This window comes from Camelus bactrianus, chromosome X (assembly GCF_048773025.1).
Source record: "Camelus bactrianus isolate YW-2024 breed Bactrian camel chromosome X, ASM4877302v1, whole genome shotgun sequence".
In the NCBI taxonomy this organism is placed as follows: domain Eukaryota; kingdom Metazoa; phylum Chordata; class Mammalia; order Artiodactyla; family Camelidae; genus Camelus; species Camelus bactrianus.
Window position 1 is genome coordinate 7,654,057 of NC_133575.1, and position 14,853 is coordinate 7,668,909.

Here is a 14,853-nt window from a genome sequence, read left to right on the forward strand (position 1 = left end):
ATAAGCCTCCATCAACTAAGGCTCAAATGCCTTATTTGAACAGAGTAACTCATAGTTATTCAACTTTCCCAGGCCTTTAGTAGATAATGCAATAAGATCACTTGGTGTTGAGTCCCTTTACAATGCAGTAATTGCTACTGTACTTTTTGATGGGTAAAATGACACATAATGACATCTATTTACTCCCTGAAATAACCCTCCTGAGCCCACATTCTGAAGTGTTATTTGATGGTTTCAGGAAAGAAATCTAAGACTTGTGAATTTGCATAATTACATGTAAAATTTTTTAAACAACCTCCTAGACTTAAGAAGATAAGAAACGGGGGCTTTAAAAGAACTCCATGGAAAGCCTAATGTTAGGCTCAAAACAGTTTTTAAATGCAAGTATGTAACATGTCAATTGTCTGATAATTGCCTCTTTCCCTCTATATTTATCTACCACCGAGTAAAGTAATCATTCTTTTTAAGTCTAGCCAATTCCACGGAAGTCTCACTATGATGTAGAGACTCAAGACTTTCCAGTACCTGAGTGTTGGAGGTAAAGATTGCCTGCTAATTAAACCTATCTTAAAATGAATCATTTGTTCCTATTTCATCCACTGGGTGACTGCTCCTTGAATAGCGACAGTCTTAGCAAGAACAGCTCAGTGCTGTGTCTGAGGTGTCTGATAGGGAAAGGGGAGAGAATGCATGTTCACACGCTACGTAAGCCAGCACCGACAAGCCAATCGTGAAAAGTTTGTGCTCAGAGCAGTGGAGTGTAATAATCACACTGGCAGGAAGAGTAGCTAATCTCTGAAGAGCATTTTCCACTGGGCAAGGACGTTTACATACAAGTTCTCTTCATATTGCCACAGGAAGCATGTGTTATTTCCTTTTCACGATAACAAAGCTGACTTGCAGAGACAAAGTGACTGGTCCAAAGTCTCGTGATTGATTTGTGGCAGATCCCAGATCCCAGATATTTTACAACTGAACTCTAAGAGAATTTTCAAAAATAAAATCAACTTGAAGAGACAGACAAACATTGAAAAGGGCAGTTTTCCACACTTAAATATAATTTTAAATAATCATATATCCAGAGAGTTTAAATGCCATATATGAACTGATTAAAATACTCTTTAGAAAGTCATAACTTACTGTGAAAATGATTGCCTTTAAATGCCTCCAGAATGATCATAAAATGAGATATTTTGTGTATTTTTATTGAATATAAATTTGGGTTATAAAATATTATGAAAATCTAACTTTGCAAATATTGCACGCATTTTTTTTCTGTGCACAGTATACGTAATTCTGTTGTATCAAGACTCATCGTGACCATCCCACTGGAAGGAATATTAGTGTTTTCTACTTATTGGGTTTCCATTAATCCGGAATAACACTCTTTGTGCCATGCTAGGTAAATGGCTTTCACTAATACAGTCCGTTTATGATCCTGCACCCTTTTTGTTCCCATAATTCCAGCTGAAGCAATTTCTGTTTACGCAGGAACTTTAGACTTTATTAACATGTTGATGCAAGACAGAGAATGTGCTTCTTTCCAGGGCAGGCTAAACCTTTAAGTGCTTTAAGCTGGCCTCCAAATTTGTTCTTACAATTCTAAGCAAACAATCATTTAGGTTTTAAACACAAGATATCTTAGGCTATAATTATTGAATTGGAAGGTCAAAATGAAATTTGGATCTCAAAGTAGCATATTTCAAAAAGGGGGAATATAACCCTCCACTAAATCCATTTTGGACGCCTCAAGAAATGGTTTGGGAAAGACTGGGTCACTGAAGCAGCATGAATTCAATCTAACCATGGAAGACCCCAATGACAGAGTACTTACAGCTTGAATAATTACACCGTGCCAAAAAATAGCACTTATGGGAAACTAAATAAAATCCAAGACCTACTTGAAGGGGAGAAAATATCATTGTGGTTTAAAGAAAACATCAGGGGATAGATTTGAGAAATTCTCAATGACATATAACTAATGAGTAGCTGAGCTCTAATTCAAGTCTTGGTCTATCAGACTCCAGAACGCTTGCTCTTTCTACTGAACCCTGGGTATATACCACACTCTCCTCATAGGCAGAAGATACTTCCATTCTAGTTCCATCTCTTGGTTGTGTGACCTGGGGTAACTTACTTGTAATGTTTCTGAGCCACACCTGCAGAGTAGAAATAAAAATGGCTGCACATCTCATAGATTACTGCAAGAACCTAACGTGATTTTAAAAAATCATTCCACATATTTACTGATGCTTCTGCGGCCCACGCATTCTGCTAGGCCCTAGGAATACAGCCATGAGCAAGTGAGGCATATCCCCTCTTCATGAAGCTAACAACCTTTAAGGAAAGATTGTGCACATCTATATTATCTATATTAAGAAATGTGAAACTCTTATCATTTCCCTATGTTTCTTATAACACACAATGTTTAATTGAAGTTCCACATCAATACAAAAATAATAATAGGCAAATGTCCAAGCTAATGCTTTCACTATAGTTAGTGCAGACACTCTCACTAGCCAGAGGCTGGCCTTACCATGATTAGACTTGGTGGACCTGGGCTGAAACAAATAAAGTAAGTATCACGTGAAGGTAAAACTTCATTCATCCATATCATAACAGTGTCCTTGTATCTAACAACTGAGGAGGACTAGCATGTTCAACTGAAAAACATCTTGAAGATGCTTAGGAAGCTGGATGTACAGGGAGTTATTTTATCATTAATTCTGTGTATTAAAAAGTGATGGAAAAGCATAAGAAAGATTCCCTAAATATTTTAGCCAGTTATCTATTATTAATTCACTTCCATGCAATAAACATTTAATTGGTATACACAATGAATAAGGTTCTGTGAGGAATACACAAAGAAGAGGATACATAGAAAAAGAATGGTCCCTAGCTTTGATGGAACTTTCTACAAAAATGTTATAGTGCTCAAGAGCTGTATCAGGCAGGATGAGTGAGGTTATGCTCTGGTAACAAGCAGCCCCCAGATCTCAATGGCTTATAACAACAAAGGTGTGTTTCTCACTCAGGCTGTACATTTACCCAGATCACTAGGAAGGGCTCTCCTATTCATAGCCACTCAGGAACCCAAGCTGTTGAAGGTTCCTTTCAACACATACTTCCACAGTTGCTGAGACAGGAACCAGAGACTTGGTGAATTGAGAACTGCCTTTCAAAACTTCACTCCATAAGGGACACAAACTTCTGCCCACCTTTTATTGGCCAGAGCAAGCCCTCTGCTCCTGCTTAACTTCAGAGAAAGAGAGGAGAGAACTAGAATACATGACAAACGAAGACAGGACAGATGAGGCAACTCATCTGGCTGGAGGAACAAATCAATTAAGTAGGCATATTCATGACATCTGTAGTATAATGACTAGCATTTCAAGTTTGGAAATTACTAACTAGAACTAATTTCCAGAAGAGTGGGAGCTTAAAGGTGGACTCAAAGTGGTTCTGGCTGAACATTGAGGGAAACAGTGACATTTTAAAAGGATGTCCTGAGGCAGGATTTTCTTAATATTTCTATCAGTTACTTGAGTGATGCAATAAAAGACAAGTTGATTTAATTTGCAGATGGTGCCCAATTGGATAGCTAACACCTCAGAGGATTGTATTATAATTCAATATGACCTTGAAGAGTTGGGGAAAAAATGACGTTAAGAAAGAAGCTTGCATTCAATCATGGTAAAAAGGACTGGAATGAAAGGTCTACAAAATGGATGGTAGAAAAAGTATATGGAGCTAATGCTAGCCTAAAAGTTGAATATACACTGGCAGCTTTGCACTTTACTCACAAAGCCTTTGGCATGGTGGTATTAGCCTTGCAAGCACTGGAAAATAGGCATTCTCAGAATACAGCTTCATTGGGGAGCCACATTATATGAAATAAGAAACCAGAGCAAATTCAGAAGCAAAAGCAGAAATTTCCAAAAGACTAGGTGCCCTAGGTCAAGAGTGAGTAAACTTCTTCTGTAAAGGGTGAGATAGTAAATATTTTGACTTTGCCATCCAGAAGTCTCTCTGCTACCACTCTACTCTGTTGCTGTGGTCCAAAACAGCCATAGATAATATGTAAATAAATGGGCGTGGCTGTGTTCCAATAAAACTTTATTTACAAAACTGGGCGGCCAACCTTGGGCTATACTTTGCAGACCCCTACTCTCTATAGCATAAGAACGGTCCCAGAATGGCAAGGTAATCAAATTTATTGCAAGTGCCTAGAAGGCAAGAGGGACCCTATTTTAGCCTAGTTCCTTTGGTGGTGCTTTCCACACAGGTGCTAGTCAATAGATTGGTAAAATAAATTAGCCAAAAATGTTACTACACCAGCCTCCTTATTAAATATTCAGAAAGAATTGGAATATATATTTCTTGAAAATGTCATGGAAATAAAATCCAAAATATAATTTACCTTCTCAATTTGTTAAATATTTATCAATTATAGTGTCTTTCAGATATAAAAATATTAATGAAAAATATAATAAAATCTAAAAAGAAGAATTACAATAATGAAATTAAGGGGAAGAAAAATTTGCAAAGCAGAATATATTTATAGAGCCCCTTTAATTTTTTCCAAGTTCTCTGTAAATAGCAGAGGTTGATAAAGCAAATGTTGTCTTTTTCTAAGACACAGGTGAAAATGGAGATAAGGAGAGGTTAAGTCAGTTGTCTAATGTCACCAAGCTAGTGATGATGGACAAGGACATAGGACCCGGGGTACCTAGGCAAATATCAAATGCATAGGACCTAGGAAAACACAGCCCATATGTAAAGCAACGGAAGTCACGTGGTGTGTCTTTTTAGGTGCCTGAAGGAAAGCTCAGCGTATAAATATCACCTCTCTTTCCCTCCCCAGTATAGCCCGCACTCATTCCCTCTTTAATCTAGTCCAGTTTGCAGTCAGCCCCATAGCCTCCCCTTCCTTTGATAAAGTCCTTGAAAGCCAAATCCTAGTTATGGGTGTTTGTCCAAATGACCCTGAATCCCAATTCTGATCACTTCTTACTATCGCCTCAGACACTCCCGGTTTCTCAGCCTCAGTGCCATAGAGCTGGATCATCCTCAGTGCTGGGGGCTGCCCTATGCGTTGTAGGATGCTCAGCAGCATCTCTGGCATCTTCCCACTAGATGCCAGTGGCACTCTCTCTCCCCCCTTAACCCCAAGTCACAACAACCAAAAGTACCTTCAGGCATTGCCACGTGTCCCCTGGGTGCTGGGTAGGGGGCCCAAAACTACCCCTGGTTGAGAACCCTTGAACTGGATTATTGTAACTGCTTCTTAATTTTCTTCCTACTTCTGCCCTTGCCTCTCTACAGTCTATTCTTCAGAGCAACCAAAACCATCTTTTAAAAATATACATCCGGTCATGCCACTCTGCTTAAAACTTCTAGTGGTATCCTCTTATAATTAGAACACAACTTAGTTTTCAGACCATGGCCCACAGGGCTCTCTAGAATCTGACCTCTGCCAGCCTCTCTAAATTAATCTCAGAGCATTGCATCCTCCCACACTGGCCTTGTTTCTCCTTCCGCAACATACCCGTCTTGTTCAGACCTCAGGGCCTTTGTATATGTTCTTCCCAACACCTAAAATGCTCTCCCTACTGTGGTAGGCAGAAGAGTGGCCTCCCCAAGATGTCCACATCCAAATCCCTGGAACCTGTGTAGATATTAAGTTAAATGGAAATGAGGAGTTAAGGCTGCAGATGGCATGAAGTTTACTAAAAGGCTGACTTCAAGATAAGAGTGGCCTGGATAATCCAGGTGGGCCCAATGTAATCACAAAGTCCTAATGCGGAAGAGGGAGGCGGAAGAATCAGTGTCAGAGCAATGTGATGTGAAAGACCTGACTCGCTATTGGTGGCTTTGAAAATGGAGGAAGGAGACCATGATCCAGGGAATGCGGGCAGCCTCTAGAAGCTGGGAACAGATTCTCCCCTGGAATTTTCAGAAGGAACGCAACCCAGGAGACACCTTGATTTCAGCCCAGTGAGGCATGTGTTGGACTTCTGACCTAAAGAACTGTAAGATAATAATGTGGACCATTTTAAGCCACTGGGCTTGTGATCGTTTGTTACAACAGCAAGAGGAAACCAATGCACCTGGCATCTTCACTACTAATCCTTAAACCCTTGGCATTTATGCAAAAGTCTCTCCATCCATGACAAATGACATCCAGGACCGATGTCACCCCCATCCCACCTCCAGGGGTTTCATCTCAATCTAGCCATTAGTATGGCCTTCATAGCTCTGATCACGATCCGACACTACCCAAAGCAGAAAACAATGACACACTTACAAAAATAAACCGGGTGGTCATTTTATAGGTCTCGGAACAGGAATGCTGGTGGAAAGAACCAGGTTTGGATTAAGTAAAGAACGTTTATGTTGGATGAAAAGACATTCTTGACGGTAGTTGGAGTAATTGCACAATGAAACAGGCTGCCAAGAAGGGCCACGGAGGACTCGATTGTGGCAACACTCACAAAAGAGATGAGATAACTCAAGTCCGGAGAGTAAGCGGAGCTCAGCCGAGAGCCGTGACTTGATGACCTGCTTGTTCTTCCTCCAGCTTGAAAATGTGTGCAGCACAAAGCAATGAATCACAGGACAACATCTGCATGTAATTGCATTTCTGTTCCAATAATAAATGTTTCAACTGCTCTGCTATTTATGAAAGCTGTTATCATAAAGAGCCAAGTGGGGGAAATTTGAAACACAAATGCTTATCTTAAGAAACCTTGCCTTTGCAATTCAGTGTCCAAGTACCCAAACACCCAGGCTGCTGGACTGTGTGAACTGTCCTGGGGAGTGAATTTTTGAAACTCGGTTTTAAAGTGATTTTTAGGTGTAAAAGCCCTTTCTGTCATCCATGGTTTTTTTTTTTTTTTTTGAACTCAAAGAGGAGCAAAGGCTGGAAAATTGTTCATTATTTCCCTTGCAGACCTATCATCTGAAGTTTGAATCGTGGGCCCATGGTCAATGGGCGAGAAAAGGTGTTTTGCACCTTCTTTTTCGTCAAGAATGTTTACTCTCAAGACAAAAGATTACAATTAAAGATTTTCCCCACCCACCTCACTCCCAGAAATCACCTCACCGTCCAGGATATTTTGGCCTTTATTTATTTACTTATTTTTGAAGAGTTTTGTTTTATTTTATTTTTTAATGGAGGTACTGGGGATAGAACCCAGGACCTCGTGCATGCTCAGCACACACTCTGCCACTAAGCTACACCCTCCCTGTCACTTTGGCACAAGAGAATGACTTCTTCATTCAACATTACCTGCCCCACTCCCCGCCACCACGCCACCAGTGCCACCAGCAAAGGCTAGCAATCATTCTGGCCTTTTAAACTTAGCCTGGAGGGAATGCATGTTCCACAAAGTAAAGCAAGCTGAATTTTTAAAGAGTTCACTTTACTTTGCATCTTTCAACTGCATCTGTCGGCAGCGTAAAATGCACTGCTTTGGGTAAAGCAGGAAAACTCGGTCATGCTACAGAGAAGCTAAACCCACAGCTCTTAAAAGGCTGCCTCTTCTCCATTTGGCTAGGCAGGTGTTTCAAGATGTCGTTGCGAGTTTCTCTTTTAATGAGATGGCAAATCACCACGCAGGAGGGAAAATCCTCAAAGAGCAATGAAAACAAGTAACTTTACAATAATAATTCTACACCACGGCCCAATTTCCCAGGGTCTGTACTGCTTGACTCCTAGATGCTTAGCTCTCACTCCATCAGCACTGTTTACAACACCACAGTTGAGTATCAAAATTGAAAGAAAACTGAGAACATCCTTTTAGGAGGATGAAAATATTCCCCAGTTTTCCAAAGTTATTTTTAATTAACTCTTTAAAACCCAAATCGATAACAGTGGTTGGACTATGGAGTGGTTAGTATTTAGGCTGCTTAAGATTTCTCTTTCCCTCCCCCCCTCTAGGAACCCTGAGCCATGGCAGAGATGACAATGGAGAGAGATACAGAGATACTCATTCATTCATCAAGTAATAGTGATTAAATACTATATGTCAGGTACACATTCATATTTCAGGATAGATAACAGCAACTTAATTAAAAGTTTGGAAGAGTTTCAAAAGTTATGTTATAGTGAAACACATAAAATGCTGCATTTTCTTGTTTTTAAATTAAGTGCAATGTGCATTTAGTGGTATTAGAAATCAACAAGAACACGTTACCAGTGATAAGTGATGTTGATAGTATGTTATGATGTGTTGAAAAGAGTGCTTCACTTCCTTTGTATTTTCCCCCAAACTCATAACCCCAGTCGAATCACAAAAAACGTAGATAAACCTAATGTCTTAGTCCATTTGGGCTGCTATAACAAGATACCACAGACTGGGTGGCTTGTACACAAAATTATTTCTCACAGTTCTGTGGGCTGCAAGTCCAAGATCAGGCTGCCAGCATGGTGGGGTGTGCGCCCTCTTCTGAGTTGCAGACTTCTTGTATCTTTACATGGTAGAAGGGGCTAAGGAACTCTGTGGGGCCTATTTTATAAGGGCATTGATCCCAATCATGAGAATTACACCATCACATTGGGGATTAGGATTTCAACATATACATTTTGGGGAGACACAAATGTTCAGACTGTAGCAGCTATAATAAATGACATTCTATAAAATACCTGACCAGGATTCTTCAAAACTGTGAGTCTTGAAAAGGAAGGGAAAGACAGAGAAACTCACAGTCCAGGGGAGCCTAAAAGAGACATGAGGACTAAATACAATGTAGTGCTTTGGATGGGATCCTAGAACAGAAAAAAGACACTTGTGAAAAAACTAGAGAAATCCAAATAAAGTCTGGAGTTTAGTTAACAGTAATATACTGATGTGGCTTTCTTAGTTTTGACAGAAGCACCATGGTAATGTAAGACATCAACATTAGGGGAAACCAGGTGAAGGGTATACAGGATCTCTCTGTCCTTTGAAACTCTTTTGTTAATCTAAAATTACTGCTCCCAAAATTGTTTTTAAAAGAACCCCAAACAAGAACAACAAAACAATATATCTCATTTGTTTTACACTGGGGCCAGAGAAGGAAAAACAAGACAGAGAAAAGATCCATCCCAGAAGGACAGAGACCAGAGGCAGGGACATGCAAAGAGCAACAGACAGATACAGAAATACAGATGGGTGGGCTCCAGGAGAGTGTTAATGCTCCACTGCCTTGTTCTGTGGCTCCCTGTTATTCTCCTAAGCTACATGGATCAGAGAAAAGGATCATTATTTAAAAGAATTGAGAGATTTGACATTGGTTGGAAACATATTAGAGTGCTGAGAAACTTCTCTGCCTTTTTCCATTTTCAAACGTTAGGTATTTTTTCCTGTGATTCTGAAGGTTTTGCAGATCTGTCAATGAATAGCTTTGGTTTAGCAAATTTTCCAGGAAACTTTGAGAGACTGACGACCAAACTTTTGACACTAAAAGCTGTCATTTGACAAAGAGTTGCTCTTTGAGAATGCCAGTCTCTCTAGTGTCCCAATGCCACCAGGAATACATTTAGAATTGGTCTTTGACATCATCCTAATAAATACTTCTATTTAGAAATCAATCTAGTTCTTGGTGTACTTGGGAATATATATATGTATATAATATGTAACATTATATATATATATTATATATGAGAATTATATATATATAAAATACAGGGAGCAAAAAAAAAAGTTAAAAAAACACCTACAGTTAGGGAATAGTTTTATGGTTACACATATGAAATCTTTGGGGTTTTCTTCTTAAAAGAGGCCCAGTATTTCACAGGGCTTTTCCTGGTCATTTAAGCCCACAGTTAATCTGAATTAACGCATGATAAGAATTTCTCAGACCAGTGTGCACTTGCTTACACTGCCATGGTATTTTTCTAAAAAGGACTTGAAACAGTATTAACTGTAAGTGAGGACAGCCTTGACAAGGTTATGTGTGACATATGAACAGCCAGTATTTGATCAGTGTGTGCTCTAAATCAGACCAAACGTGTGTTTTGTGGATGGGATACTCACACCTAGGTCTCCAAGTCTCTTACTGAGATCGGTCAGAGAATCCACACACTGTATTACATGGAAGAAATCTGTACCTAGCAACTGCTTGAGATTTTGGTAATGGTTGCTATGTTGAAGGTGGGTGAACAGGGAGATAGATCTGGGAAGACATCTCGGGGGACTGCATATTTCATCTTGAATTCATTTTATATTATAAATGTGAAGTTCTTGTGAGCTTGGATTTAAACTCTAATTCGGCAAACTACATAAACTCTTTAGCAAGAGCCAAAATTCTAAAGTGCCCGCTTCTATTTGTTTTCCTTTTCCACTGAAAGAGCATACCAAATCTGAATCTGATTAAGTCTGCTGAATTTGTTATCAGTGCTAGGAACTATGTATTTTGTACAGAAAATTAACTTCGCTTAGAAATGCATGTTTTGGTAGTTTTCCTCCTAAAAAAAATGCTGATTAGAAAGGCAATAAATCCTGGGAGAGGCCAAACTTCATTTTTCCTAATAATGAAATCAAGGCTGGATTTTGAAGGAATGAAGACACACCATGACTTTACATTAAATTTGCTGTCAATAAGGGGTACCCTGGTTACTCTCTGCTGAGCACAGTGTCTGGGACTTAGTATATATCTAGCTTTATTCCTATGTATCGACCTATCTAGCTAGCTATCTTTGTATCTGTCTGTCTGTCTGTCTGTCTGTCTATCTATCTACCATCTCAAAGTTTCTCAGCCTCAGCAGGATGGGCATTTTGGATCAGTTAATTGTTGTGCATGTGTGTATGGGGAGGGGGCTTTCCTATGCACTGTGACAGTCAAATACGTACCCAGACATTGCCAGATGTTCTGGGGCAGGGTGTGGGGAGCAGACTCTCTCCCAGGTAAGAACCTAATTATCTCTACCTCTATGTATCTGGGTACCTGTAGATGAAATAAATGAATGAACAGATTTTATAGTAAAACATCCAGGCTTCAACCTGGCATGATCAACTGAGAAGGTGAGAAAGATTAGTGGGATATATTTCATATAATAATACGCATAATATATACCTACTATAATAATTAACTATAATACTACGTAATAAATGCTAGATGATGTTTTGGGCCTCCCCCGCATTGCCCTCCCCTACGACTTCTACCTCTTACTCTTCTGCATACCAGGTGGCAATACAGTTTTTCTGCACACACTGCTTTCAGAGATAGCTTAGAACACATAAGTCAATTGTTTTGCTGAATCAAGTTAATAAATTCATAGAGGATCATAATAATCTGAAAAAAAAAGCTCATGTGATATATAAAAGGTAAGCTTTTTGAGGGGGGAAATGTGATTTTTAACATTTAAGCCCCAGCTGATTCAGACCATAGAAATTAAAAAAAAAAAAAAAGATCAGAAAAACACCACCCACTGGGCCCACAAAATGGGAGAGACTATGGTACCCAGGTGGTGAGGTTGCAGGGGAGCGGCTATTAGGCTGGCTTGGCCCAAAGATAGGGCACAAGACCCAGTCAGAGAGTGGTCTGAGCCTGCGGACGCTGCCACCACCTCCGCCACTGCGGAGACTCAGAGCCCAGACCTGGGCTTCTCTCCGCTTCTTGCCCTTCCTGACCCTCTGCAGGCACCCATCCGCCTGGGAGAAGCCTCCAGGGCTTGGGCTCTGCCCTCTCAGACTCGAGTTTAATTATTTGTGGTGTAATTTATTATCTTTTTTTGTGGCCGAGGCATACATCCCCTCTGTCCCCAGAGAGGGGCAAGAGTCTGCGGGCTCCCCAGCCAAAGACAAAAAACAAACAAAAATGTCAAAACAAAAACCAACCAAAGAGATTTGGTTTCTGAAAGCAGAGTAGTGTCCTCTTTCCTGTCTAGAAGATGAGGACAAGACAGCTTTACGTACCCTGTCCCATTAACCCAGTGGCCTGCACACAGTATGTATTCAATCATTATCACCTAAACTAAATTATGGCACATCTTTAAGAATACGTAACTGGCATCATCACTTCATTCAAAACTTCAAGCGTAAACAAGACCTTAATTAGAATAACCTAGATCACCTTCTTTGAATCCAAAGCCCAGTGTCTGCATTTTCAGAGTTCTACACAGACATTCAGCTAGGAAGCAGGCAGATGACCTGGGGTATGCCATTACAGCACTTTGAGGCTCTTTGACCCCATCATCTGTACAAAGGGAGAGAGAACCATTTCTACCTTTTAGGTTTTCTCTGAGGATGAAATGAGATCAATAAAAGCAACTGCCTTAATAGAAACATTTAGTCATTTGCTTAATGGCCCTGGAGACTGGCTTCCATGGTCAACAGTTTTGAATGCAGCACCAACATTAATGTTCCTCCTGCGCTTGAGTTAAGAACGTATATATGAAGCCTGCTGCAAAGAATAAAACCTGAAATAAACGTGGGTAAAGTGGCAGCAGTGTATGCCCCACTCCTTCAAGGTAATTCTTCCATCCTACCCCTCCTTCAACACAAACAGGATGCATTTGAAAATATCTGACTCCCTTTTAACCCTGATTATTGTTTAAGGGCTCCCAGGCCACCTAATCCCAGGAGGCGGACAGACTGGAGATCAGCTTCAGCCTAAAGTCAAGACTGAACTGTTTGTCGAGAGCTGCCCTGGCTGACCCAACTTACTGACTCTTGGCTAATTTCTGAAACATGGTGGATTAGACTCTTCGCTCCTGGGTTGAGTGACCACCATTAATTCGACTGCTGGTATGAGTGATCTCTGTGGTCTCATTCACTCACTCCCTCATTCATTTACTCATTCCTTCCCTGATGAGCTAAAATCAAATTATAGTGAAAAAGTGACACTCAGTCTTGTGGAAGAAGATCAAAGGATGATTCAAGAGTTCCCTGTATGAACAATCTACACTCATGCGTACACACAAACACATGCACATGATACAGATGGATGTGACATAAGAAAAATCCAACTATGTTTCTAAAATTCGATGAGAAAAAGATTACAAATATGAGACTGATGCAAGTCTTTGTTGAAGGGCATCTAATCTGGTCTCTGAGGCAGGGATAGAATGTAAGCCTAAGGAGAGAGTGGCTATATAGGTGTTCATTTTATAAAAATTTGTTGAGCTCAACATATATGCTTAACTTTACAACATTTTGGCAGACACTTTAATCATCATGTTTCTAAGGTTTGCACTACATTCTTTGCTCCTCTGACCATTCCAAACTATGGTATCTGAAATCTATATTTTAATTAGGCCAACAAAATTATTTTGTCAAACCACTTCTAACAATAATTGGGTTGTACTGATGAAATGGAAAACCGGGACTGGGATTCATCCATTTAAGTCATCTAAAACCCTGAAATCGAGATAATTTTCCCAAAGAAATAGAATCTATAGCTCTCTTCACCTTCTTTGACTCAATATTTCCTCTTGTAACATATGGATAATATTATTTGTCTCCCTGAGGTGTGTGGCTATTATGGGAGTTACTAAGGCAATTTGTTCAAGTACTTTAATGAGCCCAGTATATTTGAGATCACTTCAGGAGATCTTTCTTCCATGGGCAGACTGACCAAGGGTTCAGAGACTAGTTCATCCATCACAGCATAAAGGGCCTTAGCAGAATCTACCTAATGGATGGAGGGTGAATGATTCACCCACAGTCCCTTGGGGGAAATTGACAATTAGATTGGTAAGTGGCTTGGAGAACCAGGGATGGCTGTGGGAAGGACAAAGAAGAAGAGGTACAATGAGATACAGGAGAGAGACAGTCCAGCTACCAAGTGGGAAAATGTTTCAGTGGTTGGTGGACTTGGAGGTAAGAGATTAGTAATCAGGGGACCTAGGGGTTAAGCCTAAATCTGGGGATTTGTATATTCTAGTTATGTTTCAAAACCAATTTATAATAAAGGACGTAGTCAAAATAGAACTGTTAAAATAAGGATGAAAGAATGAGAACAAAATAATGAATCAAAGGAATTAGCTGGATTAGAAAGCAAGTCAGCAGAGTTATTACAACTGAACACAATTATTAGCTCTAAGAACCCTGGTAGCCAAGGCAGAAAGGGAAACAAGACAAATTAAAAAGTCCATGTGACATAAAGAAGGAGACAACCATTTTACTAGCATCAAGACATAGACCTTTTTTATTCAATGGATCTTGTGGTAGACAGAGTAATGCGCCCCTCCAAAGATGTTCATGTCCTAATCCCCAGACCTGTGAACGTTACCTTACATGGCAAAAGCGACTTTGCAGACATCCTCAAGTTAAGGGTGTGAGACAGAGAGGTTCTCCCAAATTATTGTGGCAGACCCAATGTAATCACGAAGGTCTTTATATGGGAAAGAAAGAAGTAGGAGGGGCAAAGTCAGAGAGGGGGATGTGATGACAGAAGCAGAGGTCTCAGTGGTATACCATTGCTGGAAGAAGTCCAGGACCTAAAGAATGCAGGCAGCCTCTAAAAACTGGAAAAATCAAGGAAACAGATTCTCCTCAAGAACCTCCAGAAAGACCCAGCCCTACTGAAACCTTGAGTTTAGCCTAGTGAGATCCATTTTCAGACTTTTAACTTCAAAACTATAAGATAATATATCTGTGGGTTTTTTTTCAAGACACTAAAAGTATGGAAATTTCTTACAGCAGCAATAGAAAATGAGTAAGATTTTTAAATAATGGATCAAGAGAAAAATCATTAAAATATAACTTTCAGGTCATTTCTTTTGGAAATAAAAATAATATGGCTGAGTTATATAACTTTCTGATGAGGCTGACTAGGTATAAGAATCAAGGCTAGAGAATTTTGAGTGATTTCTAAACCAGGTACATTGGAATCTGAGATGATGATGAATAATTCAGATTCCCAAGT

At 39.9% G+C, this 14,853-nt stretch overlaps 1 protein-coding gene across 1 annotated transcript in view; it reads right to left on the reverse strand.

Annotated features, from left to right (window-relative positions):
* MID1 (midline 1) overlaps window positions 1–14,853 on the reverse strand; it is a 559,519-nt gene that overhangs the window by 331,800 nt on the left and 212,866 nt on the right. The gene's annotated exons all lie outside the window — the stretch shown is intronic.